The 7,881-nt window shown below is 38.3% G+C and overlaps 1 protein-coding gene across 1 annotated transcript in view; it reads left to right on the top strand.

The window, feature by feature from the left end:
• The first annotated feature begins 5,623 nt into the window (after positions 1 to 5,623).
• Positions 5,624 to 7,881, top strand: part of si:ch211-159i8.4 (matrix-remodeling-associated protein 5) — a 48,695-nt gene continuing 46,437 nt past the window's right edge. The window contains exon 1 of the mRNA XM_039812981.1: positions 5,624 to 5,698. The gene's annotated coding sequence lies outside the window, so the exon portion shown is untranslated. The remainder of the gene's footprint in view (positions 5,699 to 7,881) is intronic.

The raw sequence follows: 7,881 nt of genomic DNA, 5'->3' as shown, positions 1-7,881 counted from the left end.
TCAGCGAGGGGAGGAGGTGGAGGAAAGCTATTTCTATGACAATAAAATATTTATGGAGGAAAGGATGTGTCTTAATGGATGTGTTTTTTTTTTACTGATATAAAATAATCGATACATTGTTATAACTTCGTGTAGGCTACGGAGAATAGCGTCTTGTCATTTTTTTTTAAGAGAAATCACTTCTTACCGGCTTTTTTCCACTTCCGTTTACCCGTCACAATAAAGCTCTATGGTTTACTGTAACTTCCTTTAACATTCAACTGAGAGATAACCCAATAAAATACCATACATAATTTAAGTTACCTTTTTAAACAAGGGCATTACCATAGAATGTAGGCCTATATAAAACTGTATATATTTTTATTTTAATATAAAAATTGCTGTATTTTACAGTCATTGGTCATTACCAACCATAATTTTCTGACATATAGCGTTTATATACGTTTCAATTTACCACAGGGCACAACATGTGGCCATTTTAAGGCTCCAGTAAATGGAGATTGGCAAAATAAAATAATGAAAGTTAAAGAAATTGATAAAAAAAAAATCTATATAACACATATTAACTGGAGCTCCCATCTGCATGCATATAGAAATTGGATGGCTAGCCTACTACAACATTTACAGAGAACATTGCAGATTCAGAATTTAGTCACAAAATTTCACAATTAAAATGTGGAGTAATCACAGACTTGCTGATGGCGGTGCGCCATGCGCACCCCAATCCGGCTCGTTATGAGCCTATATCAGCAAAAATCTTCCTTAGTCAACCACCTGAACTGGACCAAGTACAGAGACAGACTCCATCAGCCGGCTGTGGAATGTGAGTGTGTGCTGCTTAACAAAGTTTTTGTTCAACTACATTTTAGTGTTGCCTTGTCTTTTTCGTCAATGATATTACATGTTGATATCGCCACAGTCAGCCTTTAAAGCAAAACCAAAGATTATTTTGTACCTTAAAATAATGTTTCCAAAATCGTTTCAGTGGTTCATCAACTCGTAACGGGGTGAACGGCACTTCTGCCTTCACTTTGCGGCCCTCTATCGGCTATAACCGCACTATGCAAGTTTGCCAGATCGGGTAGCCGATCTGTAGTTCGAATGAGACATAACAAACTACAATGGACAATTCCGCTTCCAACCTGTAGGGGGACCGAAGAGGAAAAGTGCTTTGATGTTGCTTTAATGACAGCGGTGCTGTCTCGCCTCGTCGTATCGTTAACGAAGTTAACACTGCAGCAGAGGTGTTCATTTCCAAACCAGTTTAACGGTTAACGTTAAAGTAGGGATTTGATACGTGGGGGGATTTTGCTGACGATAATGTTATTAGTCTTATAAGTAATAGCAGCACACTAAAAACAACCGGACCGAGGGTGAGCGTAGATAGAAGGCGAGTCTGAGTGAAAAGGAAGAAGTGGTGAATTTACAGCTTACAGAAACTTAACGCGATAGTGTCTATACAATTTAGTGTCTATGCGATAGTGTCGGTAAAAATGGCTTTTTATTTAACTTCCTCTTAGCGAAATGTTGAGTGAATTTAAGCTAGACCTTTTATTGTGAATGGTATACACGGAACAGACAGCGATATGGCAGCACTTTTTTTTTCTCAACCTTTTTTCCGCTGTAGTTTAATTTTTTTTCAGTTTTATATCAAATGCTGTCCAAACTGCTTCAAATTCCAAACCCCAAGTTCACTGGGTACCCAGGAAACCAAATGTGAAGTAGATTGGATGAAGTTCATGAGATATTTCAAAGACAAACGCACACACACACACACATACATACACACATACATAGAGGTTCCCCGATAAGAGAGATGAAAAACAGACTCTTTTGAAGTTATTTTAACTTATGATGTAGCCTTTAAGCGAGAAATAGGCCGTGCAGTTCTTCATTTCAGCTCAACAAAGGTCAGTTTAAAAGATTTTCGTCAGATTTTGAGAGACTCTAGTCACCTCATTCCGCTCCCCATTTCCGGGTGAGTCCCGACTGCCCTGTCTCCGACTGAACATGTCAGGTCGGCGAAAATGAACGGCTGATTTTCCGCCTAGTGTGTCCACACTTTAACACCCACTTTACCCACTTCCAGGGTCCATGGAGAAGGGAAAACTATAACTCCAACTTGTACAGCCATAGACTGTATGGCTATACTGTATATAGCACAACGTTGTTAGTCCAATGCGTCACAGCTTGTGGCCTTTGTCAGGCTCATTGGATAAAGTTGTTCTGCATACCTACAAGAGTTACAGTACAAAGTTAAAGAGTTTAACAATAGGGCTAAATCACATGCTGTAACATATCCTCTAAAAACAACTGGGGACAACCCTTAAGGGTTTGAAAGGCAGCATCAGTATTGTGTTATTTTGTCAAGTTAATTTTTTTTATACTCAAAAGTTTCCTAATTAGTTTAAAAAAAAAAAATACTGATACACTGCTGCACAAAACAAGACCAAATGGCTTCAGCTTGGTTTTCCCGAAACACCTTCAGACACCGTTAAATCTGCCGACACCCCCTAACAAAATACACAAAGGCGGGTTTAATTCTGAGATTTTGTTTTTCAGAAAGAAAAGAAAAATCTTTTCATTGGCATCCAAATGGATATCCAAACAAATTGCTTTTGCTTATCTGTGATTGACAGCAGCAAAAACACAGTGCAGGTGAAGAACGTGATTTGTGCTGGCAGTGTCCACTCGTGGATTTAAGTGTGGATCATGTTTACCTCCGAGCTATTATCAAAGGATTATTTATAATAGAATAACACGTCACTGCAGGTTAAGGTGAAAATAACTTGAACATGAGCTCAATAAAAAGTTACCTGTGTGTTACGATATTTATTTTAAACACCTGTTCACCAATCTCTGTTCAAGCAGGAGATGGATGGAGATTTTCCAGCTCATAGAGTGAGAGGAAACAGACTTTAGCTGTTAGAGAGTGAGAAGCTTCAGCTTCAGAAATTCACTATGGGGATGCAACTAAAGATTATTTTCTATTATTTTGTAGGTTATTTCCCTTTTTAAATATTCATCTTTAGTCTAGAAAATAGTGTCCATCATTTTCCATAACAAAGGCATTATCTTCTTCTACATTTTAAAACCCAAATATTTACAATGATCTAAAACACAATAAAGCCAGTGGTCCCTATATTTGAGAAGCAAATGTTTGGCATTATTGCATGATTAATAACTATGTTGTCTGATTTAGGGCTACGTGGGCGTGATTGACATTTCCTTCACCTTAACTGTTCATTTTGTTGCACCTAGGACGGAGCAACTTGCACATTTACCATTCTTATTAGTACATAGTTTGGCAACTTTATGGAAATGGGGCTTGAATCAGCACATACTGTAGGTGAAACCACTGTGTGGGTGTGCAGAGCCTTTAATTATTTTAATTGAATAATTCAATTTAATTACAACAATTAAAGTATTTACAGAATTCAGTTGTTTTAATGAAATAATTAAAGTACTTAATTGCACCCAAAGTCATAACCTTAAGTGTGCTTGTGTAAGCACAATCGGCAGCAGCTATTATGTTTTGATGATTTACATTCTTGTTTAATATATTTATTGTGCTTCATTTGTGCATTTTAATTTAATGTATTCATTGTTTGCATTCCCAGGAAGAGCACGGACATTCCTACTACCAAATAAATTATATTCAGTTTTGGCAATATTCAGTAATAATTTGTGAATTTCTACCCAGTGATGGTATGTAACTCAACTCTACTAATGTTTGTAAAGCACAGAGCAAAGTCGAGTCATCTGCTTATACAAGCAGAGCCGGATAAAATGCAAAGATTACACTAGGCATACTGCGTTTTTTCGGGCCCCCTCCAAATTAATAATTTGTTATTTGGTCAATAAATAAGAGTGCCACATCATTATAATGCTAATTTGTTAATCAGTATTTTAAAAAAAGTATTTTATTACGTCCTCCATGGAAATTAAAGTTTGCTCCCCTAGGAGTCCGTGTGTGTGTGTGTGTGTGTGTGTGTGTGTCAGATGGAGAGGCTGGCATAAGTAATCGTGCACAGAGCAACACTGCCTCGCCTTCGCTCTACAGAATGTGTGTTGGCTTGTCAGCTGATTTACGTTGGAATGTATGATACTGATGTCTGATCTGGTAGATCTGATTTTCTCTCCTGCTCGTTCTCTCTCTCTCTCTCTCTCTCTCTCTCTCTCTCTCTCTCTCTCTCTCTCTCTCTCTTTCTGCCTGCAGCTAAATGGCAGATCTTACCTGGATTGAATGGTTAATGTATTCCTGATGTTGCAGGTTACATTAGGTTCAACAGGTTTTAGTTTTTTTTTCTGTGGCCATCAGGCATCAGATCATGCTCACTTCTTTAAGAATGTATACATTTTATTCATTTCACACAGCAAATCAAGCCCTTGACATTGTGAAACTGAGAGCGCAGCTTGTTGTGTTCAATTTCACCTCATCTTTCAATTTCACCTCATCTTTGAGCCTTTACCACAACATGTGGAAAGCTCCAGAAAAAGCTAGTAAGTGGAGTTGTTTTCTTGAGTTTTTATTTTGTCTATTTCCAACATTATAAATGAACCTTTAAACTCTGCTTAAAGCTCGTATATATATATATATATATATATATATATATATATATATATATATATATATATATTTTTTTTTTAACCAATACCAAAAAGTATACAGATGTTTGTTTTTTCAAAAGGAGCAGATAAGGCAACCAGTTATCACTTGGATCTGTGTCTTCATGCTAGAAGACGACAGCAAACAATTTCTCCTTTCCAGAGGACAGTAAACCTTAAGGGAAAAGAATATATTAATATAACTAATATGAATAAATAAGAAACTGATTTTATTTTTACTCCCAATTCTTTGTTTTGAAATAAACACAGGCCAAGAAATCGGTCTGCATCTTTTTAAGCATTCCTCCGAGCAGGCATGTTAGTCCACTGCAGCAAATAACGTGCACTTTGTTGTGAAATACAGGCCAGTTTTACTCTGTGACTCAGCAAATTGTTGACTCACCAAAAAAAGACCCACATCAAGGATCTTTGTATCGAATCCTATATGGACTTTGAAGCGACCAATCAATAGCGATTCTAACTGATTCCCAAAAGCCTAACTTGTGCTAGCAGTACTTTGTTTCTAACTTATTATTGATGCTGTAGAGTAGACTGTCAGAAACCTCGTCTTGCACATTTTTTAAATTCGATAACAGCGTACCTGATGCAGCGCACAGTCGTGTGTGTGTAGACTCAGCCCCCCCCCATTCCCCGCCCTCCCCTTTCTTGTCTTCAACTGCCCTATCAAATAATGGCCTAAATTGTCCAAAATATGATCTTTGAAAAAAACCACAGAAACAGCAGTGTGAACACTAGAATAGGCTTTTGTGCGACTATAGGGAGGAATTAAATTGACTGACGAAGACAAGCCGCTAATACTTTGAGGAATGTCATGGGCATGAGTAACATCGAGCTTCATGAAACAAAGGGTAACCTGTTGAAGCAGGCAGAGCTGACAGTTGTTTGGACGTGATCACCAATCTAGAAAAACTGTCAGGAGGATTTTTATTAAAAGGATATAGATCTTGCCTTTATGTAATTGCTCGTGTACTATGCACACGTTATGATACCTGATCAGCTTACAAACAAGCAGTTTGTCTCGTCAAATGAGCTCTTCTCGAATGGGACCTGGCTTTTCAGGGTGCAAAAGGTATGCTGAAGAAATTTCTACTAGATATTGTTTAAAAACATTTTAAATTGTGATGGATGTACAGTAAACTCTGCGCGGTACAGAAATGTCCCACACAGTGACCTAATGCTTTGTGTCATTTCTACATAATGATGATAATCAGATTTTTTTTTTTTGTCATTAACAAATATCTGAAAGGTTTTAACCTTCATAAAATCAGAGATTGATCCAATTATAAAGTTGGCTTTAGGCACATGGGTGGTTTCATTTTTACAGCTGACTCATGTAATTTGCCATCACCTTTTCAAGGGCTTGTTTGGCCATGAGTGGAGACACATCGTCTAACTTTATATACAGTCTATGATTTCAACACAACAGCATTAGCTTTTAGGGGGGAAAAAAAAACTCTTTACAAGCTTTTTCCAGAGTTTTCATTCGCATCTTGCAACAGTCTGTTCATCATGTGACCAAGTTCAATACTTAGGTCATGTGATGACAACTGAGCAAACTCCATGTGCTAAAGAAGACGAGAGATTTATTTGGTTAAATTACCATTTCTATTGTCAAGAGTGAAATGTCAATGAAAACTTGTATTTGCTGACCTCCACTGGTTTAAGTTAAATTGCTGCAGTGATGTAGAGGTGTACTCATAGACTGTATAATATTAATGGACAGAGCGCGTGTGACGTCACCCGTTGGTTTGTGGAGATCTGGTATGAGTCGTCGAGTTTGCCGTTACGGGCGCAGCCATCCTGGTCGCGGATGTGACGATTTTAGACGAGAGAATAGTTATCTGAATCTTAGGCGTTAACACTGCCTGCGTGGCGTGAGCGTGGCGTTTCGGTTGTGTGTCAGTTGCGTGGCGGCTGCATGGATTTTTCTATGTCTTTTCACACCAGAAACGTGTCTGACGCGCTGCTGCTGCTGCTAGCCTTGTCTGGACACATGTATGTTTCCCATTGATAAATTGAAATACCATGTTAAACATAAATATATACTGATTTGATTACAGCAAAGACAACGTCGGCTGTATTGACGGCAAAATAGGCTACAGAATATTTTTTTATATATATATAATAATTTTTTTAATTACCTTTTATATCTGCATTTATATCAAAACCTAGAGACTTTCAAACATCAACATGTCATTTATTAATATGTATTCGTGTCTAAATGACATATAAACATAAACATCTTTTCCTATTCTATTTTGCCTGGAAACGCTTCCAACACGCTTGCCTGTCGTGTGAAAAATAGGCGTCGGTTCTATTTCTAGCACGCACGCTTTTGAGACGTGCGTGTCATGCAGGCAGTGTGTAAGCTCTAACCTGTTAACATGGGAGCCGAAATATAAACGGACACGCCACACAGCTGACACGCTCGCGCGATGCATCCAGTGTGTAACCAGCCTTACACTCTACGTTACACACTTTCACTGCTGCTGAAAGCTAGCCTACATAATTCGAGGTAAGATTTAGCTTTGCTGGGTTTAAAATATATCTTTGTCCAATAGTTATATTACATATAAGACAGGCCACGGACTGTCACTCACATCATAGCCACGCCCTAAAACTTTATTGTCGATTTTAAAATCAACGAGACCATAATAAAAAAAAAAATGAACATCATTCTGTGTTGCAGAAGACTTAAAACTAGCGATTGAGACCATAAACCCATTATGAAAATGTTTACTGAGGTAATAAATCAAGTGAGAAGTGGGTCACTTTCTCGTAGACTTCTACAGAAACCGACCCTCCTTTTGCCACCGCACGTGTCGCCCCTGCTGGAATTCAGATAGAATGCAGGTTTAAGGCACTTCCGCATTTGCAGCACTGAACCGGATGCTTTGTCCATTAATATTAACAGTCTATGGGTGTACTCCCGGGCGTGCCAGTACACTGACATCACTGTTGGGCGTGGCTAAAGGTGCTACATACCCCAGTTATGACCACACTGACAACATACTTTCCATTTTCAACCAGACAGGGCAGAGAGAGACTTTGGCCAATCACAGGTCATTTTAGAGAGAGAGCATACCTATTGGCTGTTCTACAAATGCACGTCCCTTCAGATGGTGAAAGTCTGATTCAATGGTGGAAAATTATTCCAGCATTGGCAACAGCTGCCTTCACTGCAAAGCAACCTAAAAACAGGGAGATGGACTTATCAAAAAGAGTTTAAAAAAGAATGTGACATTAAAATCA

This window comes from Perca fluviatilis, chromosome 10, assembly GCF_010015445.1.
Source record: "Perca fluviatilis chromosome 10, GENO_Pfluv_1.0, whole genome shotgun sequence".
NCBI lineage: Eukaryota > Metazoa > Chordata > Actinopteri > Perciformes > Percidae > Perca > Perca fluviatilis.
This window is presented reverse-complemented; position numbering and strand designations above follow the sequence as displayed.